Source organism: Elephas maximus, chromosome 22 (genome assembly GCF_024166365.1).
Source record: "Elephas maximus indicus isolate mEleMax1 chromosome 22, mEleMax1 primary haplotype, whole genome shotgun sequence".
Lineage (NCBI taxonomy): Eukaryota > Metazoa > Chordata > Mammalia > Proboscidea > Elephantidae > Elephas > Elephas maximus.
Window position 1 is genome coordinate 39,517,586 of NC_064840.1, and position 25,658 is coordinate 39,543,243.

A 25,658-nucleotide genomic window follows, 5' to 3' on the forward strand; every position below is an offset into this window, starting at 1 on the left:
CCTTGATTCTCCTTTGATCCAGATGGGTTGACACCAATTGATGGCCGCTTGCTAGTATGTTTAAGACCCCAGACGCCTCTTTCCAAGGTGGGATGCAGAATGTTTTCTTAATAGATTTTATTATGCCAATTGACTTAGACGTACCCTAAAACCATGGTACCCAAACCCCTGCCCCTCTATGCTGGGCTTCAAAGCATTCAGTTTATTCCAGAAACTTCTTTGCTTTTCATTTAGTCAAGTTGTGCTGACCTCCCCTGTATTGTGTGTTGTCTTCCCCGTCACCTAAAGAAGTTCTAATCTACTATCTAATTAGTGACTACCCCCTTCCACCCTCCCTCCCTCCCCCCTCTCGTAACCATCAAAGAATATTTTCTTCTCTGTTTAAACTATTTCTTGAGTTCTTACAATAGTGGTCTTATACAATATTTGTCCTTTTGCAACTGACTAATTTCACTCAGCATAATGGTTTTCAAATGCCTCCACGTCATGAAATGTTTCACAGATTCATCACTGCTCTTTATCAATGCGTAGTATTCCATTGTGTGAATATACCATAATTTATTTATCCGTTCATACATTGATGGGCACCTTGGTTGCTTCCATCTTTTTGCTGTTGTAAACAGTGCTGCAATGAACATGGGTGTGCATATATCTGTTCGTGTAAAGGCTCTTATTTCTCTAGGATACATTCCAAGGAGTGGGATTGCTGGGTCATATGATAGTTCTATTTCTAGCTTTCTAAGGAAGTTCCAAATCGATTTTCAAAGTGGTTGTAACATTTTACATTCCCACCAGCAGTGTATTAGTGTTCCAATCTCTCCATAGCCTCTCTAACATTTATTGTTTTGTGTTTTTTGGATTAATGCCAGCCTTGTTGGAGTGAGATGAAATCTCATTGTAGTTTTGATTTGCATTTCTCTAATGGCTGATGATCGTGAGCGTTTCCTCATGTATCTGTTAGCTACCTGAATGTCTTCTTTAGTGAAGTGTCTGTTCATATATCTTGCCGAAGTTTTTAGTGGGTTATTTGTCTCTTTGCAGTTGAGTTTTTGCAGTATCATGTAGATTTTAGAGATCAGGCTCTGATCAGAAATGTCATAGCTGAAAACCGTTTCCCAATCTGTAGGTAATCTTTTGACTCATTTGGTGAAGTCTTCGGATGAGCATAGGTGTTTGATTTTTAGGAGCTCCCAGTTATCTAGTTTTTTTTCTGCATTGTTAATAATGTTTTGTATACTGTTTATGCCATGTATTAGGGCTCCTAACGTTGTCCCTATTTTTTCTTCCATAACCTTTATCATTTTAGATTTTATATTTAGGTTTTTAATCCATTTTGAGCTTGTTTTTGTGCATGGAATGAGGTTTGGGTCTTGTTACATTTTTTTGCAGATGGATATCCAGTTATGCCAGCACCATTTGTTAAAAAGACTACCTTTTCCCCGTTTAACTGTTTTGGGGCCTTTGTCAAATATCAGCTGCTTATATGTGCATGGATTTATGTTCGGATTCTCAATTCTGTTCCATTGGTCTATGTATCTGTTGTCGTACCAGTACCAGGATGCTTTGACTACTGTGGCAGTATAATAGGTTCTAAAATCAGGTAGAGTAAGGCCTCCCACTTTGTTCTTCTTTTTCAGTAATGCTTTACCTATCTGGAGCCTCTTTCCCTTCTATATGAAGTTGGTGATTTGTTTCTCCATCTCATTAAAGAATGTCATTGGAATTTGGATCAGAATTGCATTAAATCTATAGATTGCTTTTGGTAGAATAGACATTTTTATAATGTTAATCTTCCTATGCATGAGCAAGGTATGTTTTTCCACTTATGTAGGTCTCTTTTGGTTTCTTGCAGAAGTGTATTGTAGTTCTCTTTGTATAAGTCTTGTACCTCTCTGGTAAGATTTATTCCTAAGTATTTTATCTTCTTGGGGGCTACTGTGAATGGTATTGATTTGGTGATTTTTGATGTTCTTTTTGTTGGTGTAGAGGAATCCAACTGATTTTTGTATGTTTATCTTGTAACCTGATACTCTGCTGAACTCTTCTATTAGTTTCAGTAGTTTTCTGGAGGATTCCTTAGGGTTTCCTGTGTATAAGATCATGTCATCTGCAAATAGAGATACTTTTACTTCTTCCTTGCCAATCTGCATGCCCTTTATTTCTTTGTTTTGCCAATTGCTCTGGCTAGGACCTCCAACACAATGTTGAATAAGTGTGGTGCTAAAGGGCATTCTTGTCTGGTTCCTGTTCTCAAGGGGAGTGTTTTCAGGCTCTCTCCATTTAGGCTGTTTGCTTTGTATAAATGCCCTGTATTATGTTGAGGAATTTTCTTTCTATTCCTATTTTGATAAGAGCTTTTATCATGAATGGCTGTTGAACTTTGTCAAATGCCTTTTCTGCAACAATTGATAAAATCATGTGATTCTTGTCTTTTGTTTTATTTATGTGGTGAATTACATGAACTGTTTTTCTAATGTTGAACCACCCCTGCATAACTGGTATGGATCCCACTTGGTCATCGTGAATTATTTTTTTGATATGTTGTTGAATTCTATTGGCTAGAATTTTGTTGAGGATTTTTGCATCTACCTTCATGAGGGATATAGGTCTATAATTTTCTTTTCTTGTGGTGTCTTTCTTTACCTGGTTTTGGTATAAGGGATATGGTGGCTTCATAGAATGAGTTTGGGAGTATTCCGTCCTTTTCTATGCTCTGAAATACCTTTAGTAGTAGTGCTGTTAACTGTTCTCTGAAAGTTTGGTAAAACTGCAGTGAATCCGTCAAGGCCACGGCTTTTTTTTGTTGGGAGTTTTTTGATTATCTTTTCAATCTCTTCTTTTGTTATGGGTCTATTTAGTTGTTCTATCTCTGTTTGTGTTAGTTTAGGTAGGTAGTGTGTTTCTAGGAATTCATCCATTTCTTCTAGGTTTTCAAATTTGTTAGAGTACAATTTTTCATAATAATCTGTTATGATTCTTTTAATTTCAGTTGGATCTGTTGTAGTATTGCCCATCTTATTTCTTATTTGGGTTATTTGCTTCCTCTCCTGGTTTCCTTTTGCCAGTTTGGCCAGTGGTTTATCAATTTTGTTGTTTTTTTCAAAAAATCAGCTTTTGGTCTTGTTAATTCTTTCAATTGTTTTTGTGTTTTCTATTTCATTTAGTTCAGCTCTAATTTTTATTATTTGTTTTCTTCTGGTGCCTGAGGGTTTCTTTTGTTGCTCTCTTTCTATTTGTTCAAGTTATAGGGATAATTCTTTGACTCTGGCCCTTTCTTCTTTTTGGATGTGTGCATTTATGGATATAAACTGGCTTCTGAGCACCACTTTTGCTGTGTTCCAAAGGTTGTGATAGGAAGTGTTTTCATTCTGATTGGACTCTATGAATTTCTTTATGCCATCCTTTATATCTTCTATAATCCAGTCTTTTTTGAGCAGGGTATTGTTCAGTTTCCAAGTGTTTGATTTCTTTTCCCTGATTTTTCTCTTATTTATTTCCACTTTTATGACCTTATGGTCAGAGAAGATGCTTTGTAATATTTCAATGTTTTGGGTTCTGCTAAGGCTTGTGTTATGACCTAGTATGTGGTCTATTCTAGAGAATGTTCCATGTGCACTAGAAAAGAAAGTATACTTGGTTGGTGTTGGGTGGAGTGTTCTGTATATGTCTATGAGGCCAAGTTGGTTGATTGTGGCATTTAGATCTTACCTGTCTTTATTGAGCTTCTTTCTGGATGTCCTGTCCTTCACCAAATGTGGTGTGTTGAAGTCTCCTACTGTAATTGTGGAGCTGTTTATCTCACTGTCCAATGCTGACAGAGTTTGTTTTATGTATCTTGCAGCCCTGTCATTGGGTGCATAAATATTTAATATGGTTAAATCTTCTTGGTGTATTGTCCCTTTAATCATTATATAGTGTCCTTCCTTATCCTTTCTGATGGATTTAAGTTTAAAGTCTATTTTGTCGGAAATTAACATTGCCACTCCTGCTCTTTTTTGATTGTTGTTTGCTTGATATATTTTTTCCATCCTTTAAGTTTTAGTTTGTTTGTGTCTCTAAGTCTAAGGTGTGTCTCTTGAAGGCAGCATATAGACGGATCTTGTTTTTTAATCCATTCTGCCACCCTCTCTCTCTTTATTGGTGCGTTTAGTCCATTTACATTCAGGGTAATTATGGATGGGTATGAATTTTTTTTTTTTTTAGTGCTGTCATTTTGATGTCTTTTTTTGTGTGTTGTTGAGAGTTTCTTTTTCCTACTTAATGTTATGTGTTGAGTAGATTATTTTTATTTATTATCTTTTCCTTATATTCATTGTTGTTGATTTTGTTTCTGCTGAGCCTGTTTTTTTCTTGTATTTTATTTGGATGACTAGGATAGTTTGTCTCCTTCATGGTTGCCTTATTATTCACTGCTATTTTTCTAAATTTAAACCTAACTTTTATTTCTTTGTATCGCCGTATCTTCCTTTCCGTATGGAAGGTCTATGATTCCATTTCTTAGTCCCTCTTTATTGTTTTAATGTTGTCTTCTTTTATATAATAATATCACTGTTACCCTGTTTTGAGTTTTCTTTTTTTTAACCTTGCTTTTTTTTTTTGATTTCCCTGTCTGGGTTGACTTCTGATTGCTCTGCCCCGTGTTCTAGTCTTGGGTTGATACCTGATATTATTGATTTTCTAACCAAAGAACTCCCTGTAGTATTTCTTGTAGTTTTGGTTTGGTTTTTACGAATTCCCTAAACTTCTGTTTATCTGGGAATGTCCTAATTTCACCTCCATATTTAAGAGACAGTTTTGCTGGATATATGATTTTTGGCTGATAATTTTTTTCCTTCACTTTTTTAAATACGTCATCCCATTGCCTTCTTGCCTGCATGGTTTCTGGCAAGTAGTCCAAGCTTATTCTTATTGGCTCTCCTTTGTAGGTGACTTTTCGTTTATCCGTAGCTGCTCTTAAAACTCTCTCTTTATCTTTGGTTTTGGCAAGTTTGATTATAATATGTCTTGGTGACTTTCTTTTAACATCTACCTTACGTGGGGTTTGATGAGCATCTTGGATAGATATCTTCTCATCTTTTACGATATCAAGGAAGTTTTCTGCCAACAAATCTTCAACAATTTTCTCTGTATTTTCTGTTATCCCTCCCTGTTCTGCTACTCCAGTCACTCATAGGTTATTTCTCTTGATAAAGTCCCACATGATTCTTAAGATTTCTTCATTTTGTAAAATTCTTTTATCTGATTTTTCTTCAAATATGTTAGTGCCAAGTGATTTATCTTCAAGTTCAGAAATTCTAGCCTCCACTTGCTCAATTCTGCTCCTCTGACTTTCTATTAAGTTGTCTACTTCTGTAATTTTATTGTTAATCTTCTGAATTTCTGATTGCTGCCTGTCTATGGATTTTTCCAGCTTATTCAATTTTTTATTATGTTCCTGAATAATCTTTCTAATTTCTTCAATTGCTTTATCTGTGTGTTCCTTGGCTTATTGTACATATTGCCTCATTTCCTTCCTGATGTCTTGAAGAGTTCCATATATTAAACTTCTGTATTCTGCCTCTGGTAATTCCAGGAATGCACTTTCATCTAGAAGATCCCTGGATTCTTTGTTTTGAGAGCCCGTTGAGGTGATCATGGTCTGTTTCTTTATGTGACTTGATATTGACTGTTGTCTCCAAGCCATCTATAAGTTATTATATTAGTTTGTGTTTGTTTGCTGTGTTGTAGCTTCTTGCTTTGTTTTGTTTTGATATGCCCAAATGGGTTGCTTGAGTGAGCTAGCTTGATTATTTTCGCCTTTGGAGCTCTGGTGTCCTGTCCCCAGACGGCTAGAGCTGTTATTAGATATATCAGTCTAGGGGCCCATTCACTTTTGTTGTATGAATTCAGCTCAGGTGTCTAGGTAGCTGATCAGCAAGTATGTGGAACAGGCCCTGTCATACAGTCTTAGTGGGGCAGGGGTGATTGGTGTAGGTACCGGTGTCTGGTTGCAGCAGGGGTCACGCTGTGAACAAGGCAGAGGGCTGAGAAACGATCCCCGAGTGTCTCTGAGGAAATCACATCCCTGTTCCCTAGAGCGTGCAGGTGGGTGGGTTCTGCAGATGGACCGTGGGCACCCAATGTTTTTGGTTGTAAAGACTGGGAGGTACCAGTTATCCTTGGTCCCCTGTCATGGGTGGATGGGTGACCTGAGTGGAGCCATCAGTCCTTAGGCCCCTGATGTGGTTAGGTGAGGATCTTGTTTAATAGGCAAAGCAATGTCAAATGTCAAACACCCACCTCTCCACTGCACAGCTGAAACAGTTGGAGTCTGCCAACAAGGGCCTAATCTCCTGAAATAGGCCCACACAGGTCCACGCAGAGGGGAAAGGTGCTCATAGTCCACAGACTTTTTATGCCTGGAGAGGAGCTGCTTTTGTCCTGAGCTCCCCAAGTTAGTGGAGCTGGCAAATTATCTTTTCCCCCAAAGGCAAGCTTTTTCCTTCTCCAAGGCTAGAAGGATGGCTCTAGGTGCTCAATAGTGCCTATCTCAGGCCCAGGGAATTCAGCCTCTGAAGATGGCTTGGGGGTGGGGGGAGGCGCATTAAAATATACACAAGTACTTACCTTTTGCTGAGAGCGCCGTTCTTGTCTTGTTCCGGAGTTGTGAGTAGCCTGTGTGGCTGGCTGCTTCTCCCTAAGGAAACTGCAGCCAAACGCTAGTACCAGCCCGCTACCATGGCTCTGGGAATGGTGCCTGAGGGCTCCCTGTGATTCAGGTCCAGTAACTTCTCTCAACTTCTGAACCATCCCTTCCTCCCCCTGCCCCTCTGTTTGTTTTCTAAGCTTGCCTTTTATGCTCAGGGCTCCTAGCTTGTCATAAATATAGTCATTTCACTTGTTCTTTTGGGTCTTTGTTGAAAGAGGGCTCGCCGCAAGCGTCTGTCTATTTTGCCATCTTCGCTTCTCCTCGTCATCTGATTTCTTCTCTGCTGCTTCCATGGGCATTGACTGTGGATCCAAGTAAAATGAAATCCTTGACAACGTCAGTCTTTTCTCCATTTATCATGGTGTTGCTTATTGGCCCAGTTGTGAAGATTTTTGTTTTATTTTTGTTAAACTGTAATCCACAGTGAAGGCTCTAGTCTTTCATCTACATCAGTAAGTGCTTCAAGTTCTCTTCAGTTTCAGCAAACAAGGTTGTGTCACCTGCATATCCCAGGTTGTTAATGAGTCTTCCTCCAATCCTGATGCTGCATTCTTCATATAGTTCAGTTTCTCTGGTTGTTTTCTCAGCATACAGATTGAATAAATATGGTGAAAGGATACAACCCTGATACGCACCTTCCTGATTTTAAACCATGGAGAATCTCGTTGTTCTGTTTGAACAACTGCCTTTTGGTCTATGTACAGGTTCGTCATTAGCCCAATTAAGTGTTCTGGGATTCCCATTCTTTGCCATGTTCCCTATAACATGTTATGATTCGCACAGTTGATCTTCTTTGCATAGTCAATGAAGCACAGCTAAACATCTTATTGGTATTTTCTGCTTTCAGTCAGGATCCATCTGACATCAGCAATGATATCCCTCATTCCAAGTCCTCTTCTGAATCCAGCTTGAATTTCTGGCCATTCCCTGTTGATGTACTGCTGCAACCACTCTTGAATGCTCTTCGGTATAATTTTACTTGCATGTGATATTAATGATATTGTTTGAAAACTTCTGCATTCTGTTGGATCACCTTTCTTTGGAATAGGTATGAACATGGAACTCTTCCAGTTGGTTGGCCAGGTAGCTGTCTTCTATATTTCTTGGGATAGATGAGTAAGCACTTCCAGTGCTGCATCCATTTGTTGAAACATCTTAACTGGCAATCTGTCAATTCCTGGAGACTGATTTTTTGCTAATGCCTTCGGTGCAGCTTGGACTTCTTCCTTTAATATCACCAGTTCTTGATCCTGTGCTGCCTCCAGAAATGATTGAACATCAACCAATTCTTTTTGGTACAGTAACTCTGTGAATTCTTTCCATCTTCTTTTGATGCTTCCTGCATCATTCAATATTTTGTCATACAATCCTTCAATATTGCAACTTGAGGCTTCAATTTTTTCTTTAATTTTTTCAGCTTGAGAAATGCTGAGTGTGTTCTTCTGTTTTGGTTTTCTAACTCCAGGTCTTTGCACATTTCATTGTAATACTTTACTTTGTCTTCCTGAGCCACGCTTTGAAATTTTCCGTTCAGCACTTCGTCATTTCTTCCTTTTGCTTTAGCCGCTGTATGTTCAAGAGCAAGTTTCGGAGTCTCTTCCAATATTCATTTTGGTCTTCTTTTTCTTTTCTGTCTTTTTAATGACCTTTTGCTTTTTTCATGTATATGTCCTTAATGTCATCCCACAACTCGGTCTTGAGCCATTAGTGTTCAGTGCATTAAATCTATTTTTGAGTTGGCCTCTAAATCCAGTGGGATATGCTCAAGGTCGTACTTTGGCTCTTGTGGACTTGTTTTAATTTTCTTCAGCCTCAAGCAAGCACAGATGAAGGAAAACTGATATCAGGCCAAATGAAATTATCAAGGAGCCAAGGAACAGAAGTTGAAAAGAGACAAGGACCTTTCCCTAGAGCCAGTGGAGAGAGAGAGCCTTCCCTAGAGCAGGTACCCTGAACTTGGATGTTAGCCTCCTAAACTGAGAAAAAATAAATTTCTGTTAATTAAAGCCATGCTGTGGTATTTCTGGTACAGCAGCACTAAGAAACTAAGACACTCTGTTAATGTTACTATGTCTCTATCTCCCCCAATACCACCCCGGTCCCCATTTGAGTCACCAGGTACAAACACACTCTGCTGGGTACACTCTTCCTTTTCAAGACCCATTATGAGTAGGAGAAGACAGAGTATCTTGCCATTTGACAACAGGAAACTTTGGATAATAGAAATAAAGAGGAAAAACTTCGGGAAGGATTGTGCTTCTCCAATTGTATTTCTACAAGATGGATAAAGTTTGAGAATCTCTTTATAGCACAAAATTTATTTGTTCATTTTGTTGCAGTGGTATTTGTTGCTGTTATTGTTAGCCGCATAGAGTTGGCCCAGACTCATGGTGACACCATGCACAATGGAGGAAAACACTGCCTGGTCTTTCCATCCCCATGATCAGTTGCAGATTGAACCGTTGTGATCCATAGGGATTTCAATGGCTGAGTTTTGGAAGTAGATCACCAGGCCTTTCCTCTTAGTCCATTTTATTTGTTGTAGTAGGTGGCTTTGTTGTTTTTGATAGGGGTAAGTGTGTTTGTGTGTGTGTGTGTGTGCACGTGCACACACACGGACCCATGCACCCTACATCAGTAAATCCCAGTCTGGTATATGGCTGCAGGGATGCCTCTGTTTTGTTTTTCTAATTACAGACCCCCTAAGACAGGCTCCCAAATGAACCTATTTACCCCAAATACCACATACTAGTGCAACTCCTTTGTACTCAGTGTGAAAACTGCAACCATTCCCTTTTCAGGTCTAATCTAACCTGGGGAGTGGGGGCAAGGGACACCATTCTCAGTCACTATGACCATTCCTCAAATACCAAATCACCATCATCAAAAACATTTTTTGAGCACTTTTTCTGGTGGGTCCTGGCTACTAGCCACAACCACCAGCAATTAACGAAAAGTATTTAGACATTTGTTGTTGTTAGTTGTTGTGGAGTTTACTCTGTCTCAAGGTGGTTCCATACGTGCAGAGTATAACTGTTCCATAGAGTTTTGAGGGCTTTTGGAAGCAGATCGCCAGGACTGTCTTCCAGGACTGTCTTTCAAGGCGCCTCTGGGAGCATTCAAACCATCATGTTTTTGCTAGTAGTAGAGTGCTTAACTGTTTGCATCACCCAGGGACTCCATTTGACCATTAAGATTCATAAAAGATTTTAAACACAAAAGGTATTTGGCAGCATTATACGTATGGACAAAACCAGCTCTTAAAGGCTCATATTTCTCCTTTGTTCTTTATTTTATTTTATGCCTTTTTCTTTACTCATTTGCCGGCAGATTACCAATCAACAAGAGAAAGGAGACGAAATGTGAAAAACATAAATTTTCTTACATGTAGGCAGGCTTTTTATGTCAGCTTTGACAGTCCAAAAATAAACAGGAGGAGTGGAGTCAGGAAGAGGGTGGAGTACACATAGGAAGAGAGTGACTTTATGTGAAGGCAGCAAGCAGGGGAACCCATTTTAAAACAGAAGGTTTCATGCCACTGAAAATGACTGCTGCAGAATCACAGAACCCACTGCAATCTTCCACTTAACCTCCTTAAAAAGTCTCATGGAGACAGATTTTAAACCCTTTCCTGCTTCACAAAGAACTGTGACCTTTCTGTGATGCAACGACTATTGTGCAATCAAATTCCTAAAGGCCAGGACCCAGACTTTAGAGGGAGGTCAGGAAGACACCAATCATAGGCATAGTCCCTCATCTCTGGGCCAGAGCCTCTTTGGTGGTATTATTTTTTCTTTCTTTTGGCTAGTTCTCAGAAGGCACGTGTCTTGGTGAGAATGTGGAGAGAAGGAGCCTGGGAAGATTCATTTGCTCTGGAGGGGAGGATGAGAGCTGGTCCCTTTCATTGACAGCCCAGGGCAGGAAGCAGCTTCAGCTGAGTTGAGCCCTCTTTCCCCCTCTGCACCTGCAAATAGGGCCACTAGGCCTGGTCATCAAGAGGAGATACAAACAGGTCTCAGACAGTTGCCAATAAAGAGCAGTCTTTGCTTACTTCAAACGCTGTTCCAGTCCATTCTGGGAAACATCTTGGCCTTGTTCCTTGAGCTGACATAGGTTGGAACATGCATGCTTCCTGGGCACAGGATGGAGCAGGAAGGCGAATCCCACATTGACTTAAGAGCACCTTTCTCCACTGGGGACTTAATAGAAGTCAACACTTTCAGTGCCTGCAGGCTTAAATCTTCCCTGTTAAGAGCTAGGTCTCACGCTGGTCACAATAGGTGTAGGATTATGATGGCTGTGGGAAAAGAGTTCTCCATACAGTTCTGTGGACCCTCTCCACTTTCCCTGCCACCAAGCACACAGCAGGACCACCAGGTACCTGGGCCTCCTTGCTCAGGCTCAGGACTCAGGAGAGCCCAGGATGCAGGGGATTTTCCACTCCTGCTTGCTCAGCAAAGCCAAGAACAGAGCAGACCCTTATCTACAGTTCGGCATAAAGATAATTTTGCCTGTCAGGCAATGGTGTGCTGGGGCCATTTGCACCAGTTCAAAAGAGTCAGTTGTTAAATTTTCCAGAATTTTATGAGCCAGTTGTTAAATACAACCATTATTAACAATTAAATGATGTAACATTACAATTAAATAAGTTATATTAAAAACAAAGGAAACAAATATGCAAACCTCATCAATTCCTCATTTTTCTTTTCTTTTTTTTAACTGAACTTTAGATGAAGGTTCACAGAACAAACTAGATTCTCATCAAACAGTGCACATGTTGTTGTACAACATTGGTTAACAACCCCATGACATGTCAACAGTCTCCCTTCTCAACCTTGGGTTCCCTATTACCAGCTGTCCTGTTCCCTCCTGCCTTCTGGTCCCTGCCCCAGGGCTAGTGCGCCCCTTTATACTTGTTTTGTTCCATGCGACTGTTCAATCTTTGGCTGAAGGATGAACCTCAGGAGTGGCCTCATTACTGAGTTGAAAGAGTGTCCAGGGGCCATACTCTCAGGGTTTCCCCAGTCTCTGTGAGGCCAGCAAGTCTGGTCTTTCTTTTTGAGTTAGAATTTTGTTCTACATTTTTCTCCAGCTCTGTCTGGGACCCTCTATTGTGATCACTGTCAGAGCAGTCAGTGGTGGTAGCCAGGCACCATCTAGTTGTACCGGACTCAGTCTGGTGGGGGCTGTGGTAGATGTTTGCATTAGTCCTTTGGACTAATCTTTCCCTTTTGTCTTTAGTTTTCTTCACTCTTCCTTGCTCCTGAAAGGGTGAGACCAGTGGAGTATCCTAGATGGCCACTCACAAGGTTTTAAGACCCCATATGCTACTTACCAAAGTAGAATGTAGAACATATTTTTTATAAACTCTGTTAATGCCAATTGAGCTAGATGTTCCCTGAGACCATGGTCCCCACAGCCCTCAGCCCAGCAATTCAGTCCCTCAGGAAGTTTGGATGTGTCTATGGAGCTACCATGGCCTTGCCTTGTACAGGTTGTGCTGGCTTCCCCAGTATTGTGTACTGTATTACCCTGCACCAAAGTTATCACTTATCTATTGACTGTTAAGTGTTTTTCCATCCCCACCCCTCCCCTTCCTCATAACCATCAAAGGTTGTTTCTTTTTGTATTTAACCTTTTCAGGAGTTTTTACAGTAGTAGTCTCATATAATATTTTTCCTTTTGTGACTGACATATTTCCCTAAGCATAACGCCCTCCAGGTTCATCCATGTTATGAGATGCTTCACAGATTCGTCATCGTTCTTCAGCATTGCTTAGTAAATAATACTTCATTATGTGTATGTACCACAGCTTGTTCATCCATTCATCTGTTGATGGGCATCTAGGCTCTTTCCACCTTTTAGCAGTGAACATGGGTGTACAAATATCTATTTGTGTGACAACTTTTATTTCTCTAGGATATATTCCTAGGAGTGGGATTACTGGATCAAATGGTATTTCTATTTCTAGCTTTCTAAGGAAGCAAGATATCATTTTCCAAAAAGGTCATATCATTTTGCATTCCCACCAACACTGCTTAAGAGTTCTGATCTTCCCCCATCCTCTCCAACATTTGTTATTTTCTGTTTCATTGATTCGTGCCAGTAATGCTGGGGTGAGATGGTATTTCATTGTGGTTTTGATTTGCATTTCTCTGATGGCTACAGATCGTAAGCATTTCCTCATGTGTCTGTTGGCTCCTTGAATATCTTCTTTGGTGAAGTGTCTGTTCATTTCCTTTGCCTATTTTTTGATTGGATTATTTGCCTTTTTATTGTGGAATTTTTGGATTTTCTTCTAGATTTTAGAGATTAGAACTTTGTCTGATTTGTAATAGGTGAAATTTTTTTCCAAGTCTGTAGTTTCTCTTTTTAGTCTCTTTGTGAAGTTGTTTGGTGAGCATAAGTGTTTAATTTTTAGAAGATCCCAGCTATCCAGCTTATCTTCTGGAGCTTGTGTGTTGTTGGTTGTGATTTGTATCCTGTTAATGCCATGTATTAGGGCCTGTAGTGTTGATCCTACTTTTTCTTCTATGAACTTCGTGGTTTTTGGCTTTATATTTAGGTTTTTGATCCCCTTTGAGTTAGTTTTTGTATATGGTGTGAGGTATGGGTCCTGTTTCATTTTTTTGCAGACAGACATCCAGTTTTACCAGCACCGTTTGTTAAAATGACTGTCTTTTCTCTTATACACAGAAAACCCTAAAAAAAAAAAAAAAAGGAATCCTCCAGAAAACTACTGAAAGTAATGGAAAAGTTCAGCAGAGTATCAGGATACAAGGTAAACATACAAAAATCAGTTGGATTCCTCACCAACAAAAAGAACACTGAAGAGCAAACCACCAAATCAATACCATTTACAGTAGCCCCCAAGAAGATAAAATACTTAGGAATAAATCTTACCAGAGATGTAAAAGACTTATACAAAGAGAACAACAATACACTTCTGCAAGAAACCAAAAGAAACCTACATAAGTGGAAAAACATACCTTGCTCATGGGTAGGAAGACTTAACATTATAAAAATGTCTATTCTACCAAAAGCAATCTATAGATTTAATGCAATTCCAATCCAAACTCCAATGACATTCTTTAATGAGATGGAGAAACAAATCACCAACTTCATATGGAAGGGAAAGAGGCCCCAGATAAGTAAAGCATTACTGAAAAAGAAGAACAAAGTGGGAGGCCTTACTCTACCTGATTTTAGAACCTATTATACTGCCACAGTCAAAACAGCTGGGTACTGGTACAACAACAGATACATAAGCCAATGGAAGAGAATTGGAAATCCAGACATAAATCCATCCACATATGAGCAGTTGATATTTGACAAAGGCCCCAAAACAGTTAAATGGGAAAAGACATCCTTTGATTTTTTAAATAAATTTGCATCTTTGATTCTAAGTTGTGTTTCTTGTAGACAGCATATTGATGGATCCTGTTTTTTAATCCATTCTGCCACTCTGTGTCTCTTTATGGGTATGTTTAGGCCATTTACATTCAGTGTAATTATTGATAAAAAAAAATTATTGATAGGTTTGAGTTTATTGCTGTAATTTTGTAGTGCTTTTTTTTTTTCTTTTTCTTTTTCGTTTTCTTTGTTCCTCTTACTCTCCTCTGCTGAGTTCCTTTTGTTTTTGGATTTCTTTTTCATTTCTTTTGTTTTTGTTTTTATTGAGACTTTATGTTTTTCTTCTTTATTTTGATGAGTAGGTTTGTTAACTTTCTTTCTGGTTACCTTGAAATTTATACTTCTCTTTCTAGGTGTGAACAAGTCTATTATTACTTGGGGTCGCCTTGCCTTCCTTTCCTATACCTACACCTTTTGTTTCCTCTTTTATTGTTCTGATGTTGTTATTTACAGATTAACCTTTCTGGTTCCCTGTTGCAATTGTTTTGGTGGATAGCTCTTGAGAGTTCATTTCCTAGGTTGGTATTTGGCTGGTGCAATCTCGTGTCCTAGATTCAGGCTGTGGTCTGATGGTGTATGTTTTCAGATTGAAGGACTCCCTTTAATAATTCTTGTAAGTTTGATTTGGTTTTTACATATTCCCTTAATTTCTGTTTATCTGGAAATGTCCTAACTTCACCATCATATTTGAACAAGAGTTTTGCAGGACATATTATTCTTGGTTGGCAATTTTTTTCTTTCAAGGTTTTATATATGTTATCCCATTGCCTTCTTGCCTGCATGGTTTCTACCAAATAATCAGAGTTTAGTCCTATTGTTTCTCCTCTGTATGTGACTTTAGTTTTTCTCAAGCTGCTCTCAGGATTTTTTCTTTGTCTTTGGTTTTAGGGAGTGTAATTATGATATGCCTTGGTGTTTTTCTTTTCAGTTCTATCCTACATGGAGTTCATTGAGCTTCCTGGATGGTCAGCTTTTCATCATTCATGATACTAGGGAAGCTTTCTGTCAGCAATTCTTCAGTGATCCTCTGTGTTTTTTCCATTTTCTCTCCCTATTCTGGAACTCTGACCACTCAAAAATTTTTGCTTTCCATTTTATCCCACATAGTTCTCAGGGTTTCTTCATCTTTCTTCTTTCTTTTTTTCTGGTTTTTCCTCAAACAGAGTTTTATCCAAGTGTTTGTCTTCAATTTCGCTGATTCTTCCTGTCATCATTTCAAACCTGCTCCTCAGCCCTTCTATGACACTGTCCATTTCTGAAATCTTGTTGTTTATCTTTTGGATTTCTAATTGTTGTTTTTGAATGATTTCTAGTAGTGAATTTATTTTGGGGTTTTGTTCCTGTATTATTTTCCTGAATTGTTCTGCTCTTTGGTCCATATTTTCCATGAATTTGACTGCCTTTTCCACAAATTTGTCTATTTTTTCCTCCTGTTTGCTTTTTGCTTCAACTCTTGGATTGCTCTGAATATTAAAGATTTGAATTCCCTATCAGGTAGTTCTAGTGCCTTTTCTTCCACAGGAAAGTCATCTGGTGTTTTATTTTGGACACCCACTGGAACCATCCTGTCCTTTTTTTTATATGTCTGCTGTCTTTGGGACATTCAGTAGTTATTTTCTTCATTTCCTGACTATAGATTTGTTTGTTTTATCTTGCTTTTTTGTTTTATTTGTTATGTCTGACCAGGCAGGCTGTGCCTTCTTTGTTGTTTACTTGTCTGTAGTTCTGGTACTTTTCACCTCCTTGTCCAATGGGCAGGACCAACCATTCAGCTATGGTGCAGCAGGGCAGATCCAGCTGAAGGGGAGGGGCTGAGATGGGTTGTTTGTGGCATGTACTGAGACCAACAGGGTGGGCCAGGAATCGGTGGTGGGCAGGTTCCAGTAGGCCATGCCTGTGCTGCTCAGGGTGTGATGCTCAGTGCATGGCACAGGTAGGGAGGAAAGAGGGGGGAGGTTGTGGTGTGCGGAGCTAATAGGGGTATGGGAAAGAAGAGAGAGAGGAGAGAGAAACAGGAACCAAAAACTAACAAGCAAGCAAATAAAGAAAAAAAAAAGGAGTGCTAAGCAAGCTTGCCATTCGAGTAGATAGATGAGAAACCAAGAAATGGAGAAAAGCAAGAAGAAAAGAAAGAAAAAGGGAAAAAGAAAGGAAAACTAACTAGATAAAAATTTGGAAAAGAAAAGCCCCAGGAGTCCTAGAGTCCCACCCGTGGGGCTGCTAAGACTGGGGACATGGCTCTCAGGCTATGCAGTATAGCCTGGCTAGAGGGGGTATAGATGTCACACAGCACCAGGTATTCAGGAGACAGGAAAAGAAGATAAGCATACAGAGATGAGAAATGGAGAAAGTGAGAAAGGGAAAAAGAGAGAGAGACAAAAAAAAGCAAAAGAAAGAAATGCCCCCAGGGATCCCACCTATGCAGCTGCACAGATTGGGGGAGTGGCTCCTAAGCCATGCAGTGCACCCTGGCTAGAAGGGGTTCCCAAGCTGTGAAAAGAAAAAGAAAACACACAAAGCAAAACAAAAGAGAACAAAGCAAAACAAGGGGAAAAAAAGCCCCATGGATCCCACCAGCATGGTGTCACAGGCTGGGGGAGTGTTTCCCAGGTCGAGCGTGGCTTCACAGCCTTTCAAGAAAAAGCAAAGATGGCACACAGTGCCAGGTGTTCCAGAGAGAGGAGGGGGAAGTGGTAGGAGGCTCAGAAAAAACCAAGGAGACAGAAAGAACCAACACCAGCTCAGGGCCCCAGCCAGTGTGGGCAGGGAGAATCCAAGCAACCTGAGGCCAAAGCAGTTGCCTCTTGCCCCAGAGACTGAGGCTGGCGGGAAGCAGAGGAGGCCGAGGTGGGGGCGGGGGGGGGGGAGGAAGAAAGAGGGGCTAGGAAAGCATATATCCCTTGTTACTTGTGCCCTGTCTCCTGCTGGGAACTCCGTGAAGCTGCTTTCCTGTACTCCCTGTCTGTCGGTCTCTGACATGGGTGGGGCTAATCCAGGCGGGATGGACACTGCACTTCCCGGCAGGCTGAGCCACCACAGCCAGCCAGGAAGCTCAGAGGTAGAGCAGCGGGGAGAGAATGGGGTGTGGGAAAGTGTGTATCACTGGTTGTCGGGTACTCTGTCTCCCGCTGGGAGGTCCGTGAAGCTGCTTTCCCATGCTCCCTGTCTGCCGATCCGGCAGGAGTCCGAGATGGCGGATCCATGCTGCATTAGGTGATGGGGCCTTCAGCACGTATCTCTCCTTGCTGTCTGTCCTCTGTCAGTTTCTTATTCCTTTTGGTGGTTGGCTGAGTTCTTTATTTCTTCATTTGACACTTCAGGTTCCAGGAATGACGTTTGTCTCTGTTTTAATTAGTTTTTTGGGTCTTTGCTGTGGAGCTGTGGCATGGTGCTTCTATCTATGGTGCCACGTTGATTGGAAGTCCAATTCCCTATTTTTCTATATTTTACTGTTTTCTATGCTAGAGTTTTTTTTATTGTATGTGTCTGGTGGGAATACTATATACCCAGAACCCAGTGCCATCCAGTCGATTCCGACTCATAGTGACCTTATAGGATAGGGTAGAACTGACCCTTGGAGTTTCCAAGGAGCGCTTGGCGGATTTGAACTGCCAACCTTTTGCTTAGCAGCCGTTAGCAGTTAACTACTACACCACCAGGGTTTCCAGGAATACTATATAATGGATGCTATTGTGCATCTCTTCCCAACTTTATGTTAACGATGTTGTGTTGGTAGTTTGAAATTGGCCAAGGTGGGAGTATTTACATCACAGAAATAGGTAAATGCTACAAATCTGGGCTTGATTTTTTTTTTTTTTTTGGACTTAAGAAAGTGATGGAGAAAATGTTAATGCAGATTAAATTTAAACATGTGTCCTGTCTGTAGCTGCCACACTATGAATAACACAAAAGAATTGAGGGGATTTTTTTTAGTATTTTTAAAAATTATTATCCAATTTTGCAAGGAAGTTATTCACATCATTGACTAATGAGCATAGCTCTGATATACATCTTCGTTGTTTCATTTTGGTCTTACTCTTTAACTTATATGAAAATATAAATCAGTGTTTATACCAACACTACCCTTGATCATCAATAGCAATCCATTGGCTATGGAAGCAACCGATTGGCAAAAGTCAATGAAAATATTCTACGAGAATAAATTTGCTATACCTAATTTATAATACAGAATATTGTGTATTTTCTTTTTTGTAAATTCTGTGATGTATGCCCTTTGTATCAGTAAAATTATTATGTAGGGAGATCCCGGTTTGATTTCCAGCCAATGCACCTAATGCACAGCCACAGACATCCAGACTAAGATAGCCTAGGAAGAAAGGGCTGGTGATTTACTTCCAAAACTCAGCCAATAAAAATCCTAGAGATCACAACGGTTTGAACCAAAGTGATCATGGGGATGGTGTACATATTGTGTTGCACATGGGGTCACCGCGAGTTGGGGGCTGGCTCAATGGCAGCTATCAGTGACATATGTGTATATTTTTCCCTCAGAAAGTTGGTTGTTAAATGTTTACCAGTATGTCTTTGCTCTCAGTATATGAGATACCTATCATGACCTAACTCATTCCCCTTGCCCCAATCGGTGCCAGAGAGATCATTAGATAGATAGATACCACAAAATAGAAATGATTATTTTTCCACATTAATTTGGAGAAGAACGAGAGTTCAGTCTTTCTCAAGAAGCCACCAAAATGAAATTGTGAGAAAGGTTGTTATTTTTATCCTATCTTCATGAACAATATTTTTTAAGAAAATTGTTTTTTTTAATCTAATTTTTCCATAGAAGTAGAAGAAATAAAACAAATCTTAAAACAATTATGTATAATGTTTGTAGCAATACAACACAGAATATTTGTAAAAATAAGCAGTTGAAACTTAGGCTATTTTTAGATCCACGATAAATTCCAGCTATACAATCCACCATAGGTTGGCCCCCTTGGTAAGGAAATAAGGAATTTCTCTGTGTTTTGGACATGGAAAGTACTAATTCTTATTGCACACCCACACAATGCAACAGGCTCTTTTAGAAATGCTGTGCTGTATTTGTTTTTACCTATTCATTTCCTATGTTTTAAAAAAGATTTCAGGCTACTTATAAAAAAATAAACACCAAACATACAATAGAAGAGACAAATAGGCAAAGAAATCAGACCAAAGGATAAGGTAGGACAGAAAAACAAAATGGGGCATACAGCTGGTACACAGAAATACAGACCATGAGGTATTGTACAATTGCTAAAGGTTAGGTGCAAATTTGGCTCTAAGTTTCCTGGAATCCAGAGCGTAGGATAGAAAATTATCAGTTTGAAGAGTCACAGCGTCCGTAAGGCATCCATTTCTAGAGAGAAGAGTGGATTTTCCTGATTTGGAGTCTCAGAGAAATTCTCTCATGGCTCCTTGCAGAGGAGGCCCTGGGTAAAATGGTGGGCAATGGTCTCAACAGGATCTCAGCAATAAATTCCATAGTGAGTGTCCTTTCTCTATTTCTCACAACAGCCTTCAGCATAACCCAAGGATGGTGTGCCCAGGCCAAGAAAGGATTACCCAAACCTGATTCAGTAAACATGATTTCAAGAATAGCCCAAGTATTCAGCTCCAAACACAACTCTCTGATTACTAGCTCGATCCAGTGGAAAAATCCAAACTCTAGATTCACATTTCTCAATCTTATTAAATTCATTTCCTCTTTTGAGAAAATAAAATTATGGTCTCCTGTTTTGAGATTCCAAAATAAATATTGTGAGTAAAAATAAAGAAATTATCATGTTCAACATGGCTTTCAGACTACAAGCACTCCCCTGGTGATGCTTATATACCCTATTATGAATTGGCAGAGGGGATGTGACAGGAAAGGTACTTCAGGCCCAGATGTAACAAAAACTCTTTAGTTTTGATTTTCATCTCAGTGTCGTGATTTTCATCTAAATAATTCTTTCTTCTTTCTCATCTGCTTCTGAAGCATTTCTCTAATCTGTATGTGGCATCACCTTTGAACAAAGACACACCTACTCTGCTGAGGCCTGGTGGTGGAGGTAAGGAGAGGTAGGGGTTTAGCCCTGTCTCTCTGATATCTCTAGAAACACCTGAACCTTACAAGCAAGGATATTGGCTGCTGATGTCCTGGTACCCACTGCTGCAGTCTCTAGGACCAGGGTTATCACTCAAACAAGTGCTAGCTCTTTGAGTGCCTATTCCATATCCCTGAGGCCAAAGCTTCACTCAACAGGAACTGTTTTCCAGCAGCTCTTATCTTTTAGCTTACAGATGTTTGTCTGGCCACAGATTCTGTGTGGTTGGTTGAACATAGAGGATGGCAGATTACATCCTGGTGGGAGGCATACTCCATGTGGGGTCTGGGCCCTCACTTGCCTCCATTCTTGGCCTGCTTCCTTACTGCAGAAGGGTCAGGTTTGGGTGGTTAAGCATGTGTGTGGGGACCAAGGGCCTGCACCAGCACAGTGGGCTTTATCTCCTAGCAGAGAGCTCAAAATGTGTGCTATGTGAAAAAATAAATGAATGATAAGAAATATCCATGAAGGGAGAAAAAAAAAAGCTATCCAGGAATAAGATGGGGGCTGGGAGAGAGAATGGTTAAAAATGCAAATGGCCTGCTATGCTCTTCTGGAATGTTCAGAGAGAGGACCACTGGGCCTCAAATGTCACATTTCCCAATAATGCTCAGATTTTGACCATTTCTGCTGCAGGGCAGGATAAGTATAATTTTAAAATTTTAAACTTTTTATTTTGGAATAATTTTAGACATAACAGAAAGTTACAAAGATAGTACAGAGAGTTCCCATATGCTCTTCACACAGTTTCCCCTACTGTAAACATCTTACCTAACCACAACACATTTGTCAAAATTAAGACATTAATATTGGTACAACACTATTAACTAAATTATAATTTTTATTCATATTTTACCAGTTTTTCCACTAATGTCTTTTTTTTTTTCTGTTCCAGGATCCCATGCAGGACACCACATTGCATTTAGCTGCCATGCCTCCTTAGCTTCCTGTGACTTCTCAGTCTTTCTTGTTTTTCATGACTTTCACAGTTTAAAGGTCAAGTACTTTGTATAATGTCCCTCAGTTTGGGTTTGTCTGATGTTTAGACGGGGGTTATGGGTTTGGGGAAGAATACCACATCATTCTAATCAATCGAATGCAACATCACTTTCAAATCGCATCATTATCAGGAGTTACACAATAGTAACATGACTTATCACTGGTGATGTTAACCTTGATCATTTGGTTAAGGTAGTGTCTGCCAGGCTTCTCCACTATAAGGTTATAATTTTTCCTTTCCATATTTTATTCTAAATCCGGTCTATACCCCAGAGGAGAGGAATTAAGCTCTACCTCCTGAATAGAGGAGTATGTACTTATACAGAATTCCATATAACTATACAAGCACAGTTACCACAAATCTTTATTTCCTTGGTAATGTGAATAGTTGAGGGTGACATCAATGACCAATTACAAAATGACTGGAAAGTTGTCAAAGCCTGAGAATTAAAAAAAATTATCTCAAAATATGTTATCAACTGTTGTTTCCTTTCACAGTTGGCCTTTCTTGGTTAAACAGACTTCTTAGCCAAAAAGGTCATCATTAAATCTATTTCATCACCCCACCCCCGGATGTCTGAAAAATGAAACAACCTCATTAAAAAACAAAACAAATAAAACAAAAACCAACAACCATAACAACCCAATTGTTTACCTTGAGCCTGGCCCTCCGAAAAGTTAGGGCTAACCCTCCATCATGTGTGCAACCTTCTGTTGTAGAGAGGTTGAGTAATTGCCTCAAGCCCCACAGCTGGTAATTGGCAGAGCCAAGATTCTGCAGTCTCTCTGTTCCACAGTCTATGTCCTTCCCTTCCTCTGTAGCACATTCACTGCTTTTTCCAGCTTAGGAATCCCATGAAGCAGAATCTGCCCTATATAGAAGAATTTTTATGAATAAACAAAAAAGCTCCCTAAAATAAAAATGAACAAATGATGGGGCAATTCATTCACCACTGTGGCACTGTTCATGCTAATTCCTTCTTTCTCCATCCCTAATACCCATAGCAATGTTCTTGCTAGGCTGTCCTAGCTGTAGGCCTTACAGCACAATTTGCACAACTTAAAGAATTAAGAGGGTCCACAAACTGGAAGGTTCAGGGCCTTACCTTAGCAGTGCTTCAGTGACTCTTCACCATAGCTTTTCAAATCTTGATGCCCTTCAAGGGGAAGGGCTTTCTAGTGAGCAACTCCTGATGCAATCCTAAAGAAAAAGCGCATCCCCAGATGAATTCTTCTCATCTCAATCAGTGTGCATAGCCCGTTGTTTCCTGCTGACAGTGGTGACAGGCAGAGATGGCAGCCTCCCCGTCTCTGATCAGAGCTTCGCAGTCAGCTGCCTCCAAGCAACAAGCTCAGTGCTCAAAACGATCCCTGCCTCTCCAGCTGAGAGTTTCCAAAGTTTCTATGGGTCTCACTGGGTACCTTGGGTCACTCTGCCCAAGAAAAGCTCCTGAGGAAAAGCAACCAGCAGCAGACCTTTTCCTGGCCCTGAGCCAAGTTGGTCAGGCTGCTCCTCTGCCACCAGATAGTTTCCTCATGGGGTTTTGGTTTAACAATGCAGCTGGTGTTTTTCCTGCCCAGGGTCTTGCAGAGTTAGCAAACCTTCAGAGTTAGCAAACCTCTGCTGTTAGTCATGGTGACCCCATGCACAATGCAACAGAACACTGCTCCATCCTGTGCCGTTCCCATGATTGCTTGTAGATTGAACCACAGTGATCCACATGGCCTCCACTGTCTGATTATTGGAAGTAGATCGCCAGGCCATTCTTCCTAGTCTGTCTTAGTCTGGAAGCTCCGCTAAAACCTGTTCTACATCATAGCAACACACAAGCTTCCACTGAGAGGCCAGTGGTGGCTGTGCATGAAGTGCATTGGCTGAGAATCAATCCCAGGTTTCCCACATGGAAGGTGAGAATTCTATCAATTACCACTGTACCCTCAAGCTTTTTCTACAAGGTATTTATCTATCTCTGCCTTTCAGACAAATGCTGCCAGGCATCATGGAAAAAGGTTATGCTCTGCCAGTCTCTCCGCCTTATTGGTTTTGTTTTACCTTTTAAATGATGCTAATATTATCTATCTCATAGCATGCTGTGAGCATTAAATGGTAGGATGCGTGTGAATGGTGGGCACAGAATTATCTCTCAATAAATGCTAATTGCTCATTTTTTTATACCACTTGTATACGTTTCCCAGTGCTGCCATAACAATATACCACAAACTGGGTGGTTTAAAACAACAGAAAATTATTCTTTCACAGTTCCAGAGGCTAAAAGTCTGGATTCAGGATGTTAGCAAGCCCATGCTCTCTCTGAAATCTCTAGTGGAGGATCATTCCTTGTCTCTTCCAACTCCTCGTAGCCCCAGGCACATCTTGGTTTGTGACAGCATAACTCCAGTCCGTCTTCATATGACCATTTTGCCTCTATGTCTGCCTCTTTGGGTCTTTTCTCTTTTTAGAAGGACCCCAGTCATACTGGATTAAGGCCCACCCTACTCTAGTATGATTTCATATTAATTTGGCCAATTAACTAAGTTACACCTCTAAAACTATTTCCAAACATGGTCAAAATCACAGGTTCTGGGGCTTAGGACATATCTTTTCAGAGGATACAATTCAACCCATAACACCACTCTAGCCAATAGCTGACTTTGATCTCAGAGCCTCTTCAATTGTGTCATTTCACTTGGCTATGAGAACTCAAAGAAGCAGGCAACAATGGAGGTGATGGGGAAAGGGACCCAACATTTACAATGTGAGATCAACAAGACTGAGAAGGGAGCTGAGATGACTTAGGAGACTTGCTGTCCAGCTAAACACTGTGAGCCACTGGACAACTGCTTTCTAATCCAACTGGAGCAAAGAAACCAGTTGGTGGGTTCTTCTCCCTTTCTGTCCCAGGAATCTTGAGGGTGTGTGTGGGAGTCAAACATGCCTGCTTTTCCTCCTGGCCTTGTGGCCTTGGACCACAGTCCAGAATCTCAGCTTCCTCATGGAGTTCCTTCCCTCAGATTTTAAGACCAAGACAATAATACATTGTGGGTTTCTGGTAAGAAAAAATTTTTGACAAATGCTCAGAGCAATAGTAACAGCAACATAGAATTCTTGGGTTTTAAGGCACCTTGGAAACAATCAGCTTCATTACACCAAAGGGTTTTTGTGAGAATAAATGAATTAAAGTATATAAAGTACGTATTACAATATTTAGCATATTTAAAAAAAAACCTACTTGTCAAGTCAACTCTGACTCATGGCAGCCCCATATGTGTCAGAGTAGAACTGTGCTCCACAGGGTTTTCAATGGCTGATTTTTTGGAAGTAGATTACCAGGTTTGTTTTCTGAGGGGACTCTGGGTAGACTCCAACTACCAATCTTTTGGTTAGCAGCTAAGCAATTAACTGTTTGCACCACCCAGGGAATTTGTTTCTGTAAAGATTTTTTTAAAAATCCCAAACCCATTATAGTTGAGTCAATTCTGACTCATAGTGACCCTATAGACTGCTACATACTTCTCCCGCTGAGTGGCTGGTGGGTTCGAACAGTCGACCTTTCAGTTAATAGCCACGTGCTTAACCGATGTACCATCAGGCTCCTCCTGTAAAGATTACAGCTTCAAAACCCTATGGGGGAGTTATACTTTATCCTATAGGGTCCTTATGAGTTGGAATTGACCCAACGGCAATGCGTTTGTTTTTTTTGTAAGCTCTAAATAATGTTTAAAGTTTAATGTTAATATACCAGTATTAATATATCTAACCTAAGTCCCAAATCTAACCTTTAAAACTTCTTTATCTTTTTCCGTCTATGGTAGCTAAGTGCTCAGAACAGAGTCCAGAACACTGGGTATTTTCCTATGTGGCAGCTATTATTAATTTATTATTATAGACATCTGCTGACACCCAATATTTGGACCTAAGCATCAAACACAACTTTAAAGAAGCCCCAAACTTCTTAAACTTATGATTCAAAAAGATATCGATACCAGATTCATTTAACATAACACATTTTCTGGAAACCTTCTCTGTGCAATCACAACACTAGAGGCTGCAGACACAGATATAAACAAACATGGTTTTTCTCTTAGGGGCTCAGCCTAAGGGGACTTGGGGAAGAGGGTCTAGGAAACACAGTTACACTGGGATATGGTAAGTGCCCAGGATAGCACAAATTATTTTCTTGACTACTAACCTAAAGTTTGGCAGTTCAAATCCATCCAGTGACTCTGTAGGAGAAAGGCCTGGTGATCTGCTTCTGTAAAGATTACAGCCAAGAAAATCCTATGGAGCAGTTCTACTCTGTAACACATGGGGTTGCCATCAGTTGACTTGACAGCAATTGGTTTGGTTTTTGGTTTGGTATTATAGTGCAGCCACAGAAGCCTCCAGAAGCCACAGCATTAGCACAGAGGAGGGAGAAATGAACTCTTTCACTCAAGGGAGATGGCTTAGAATGTGGCTTGTGACAAAG

General features: G+C 40.2%; 1 protein-coding gene across 4 annotated transcripts in view; it reads right to left on the reverse strand.

Annotated features, from left to right (window-relative positions):
- The window catches only part of BLK (BLK proto-oncogene, Src family tyrosine kinase), an 89,315-nt gene extending 66,189 nt beyond the window's left edge, over nt 1-23,126 (reverse strand). For 3 of the 4 annotated variants that reach the window (XM_049866432.1, XM_049866433.1, XM_049866430.1), the window contains exons 1-2: nt 22,296-23,126; nt 21,845-22,061 (exon numbers count right to left, since the gene is read on the reverse strand). The gene's annotated coding sequence lies outside the window, so the exon portion shown is untranslated. The remainder of the gene's footprint in view (nt 1-21,844; nt 22,062-22,295) is intronic. The other variant, XM_049866431.1, reaches the window with a different exon arrangement.
- Between the last annotated feature and the right edge of the window lie 2,532 nt (nt 23,127-25,658).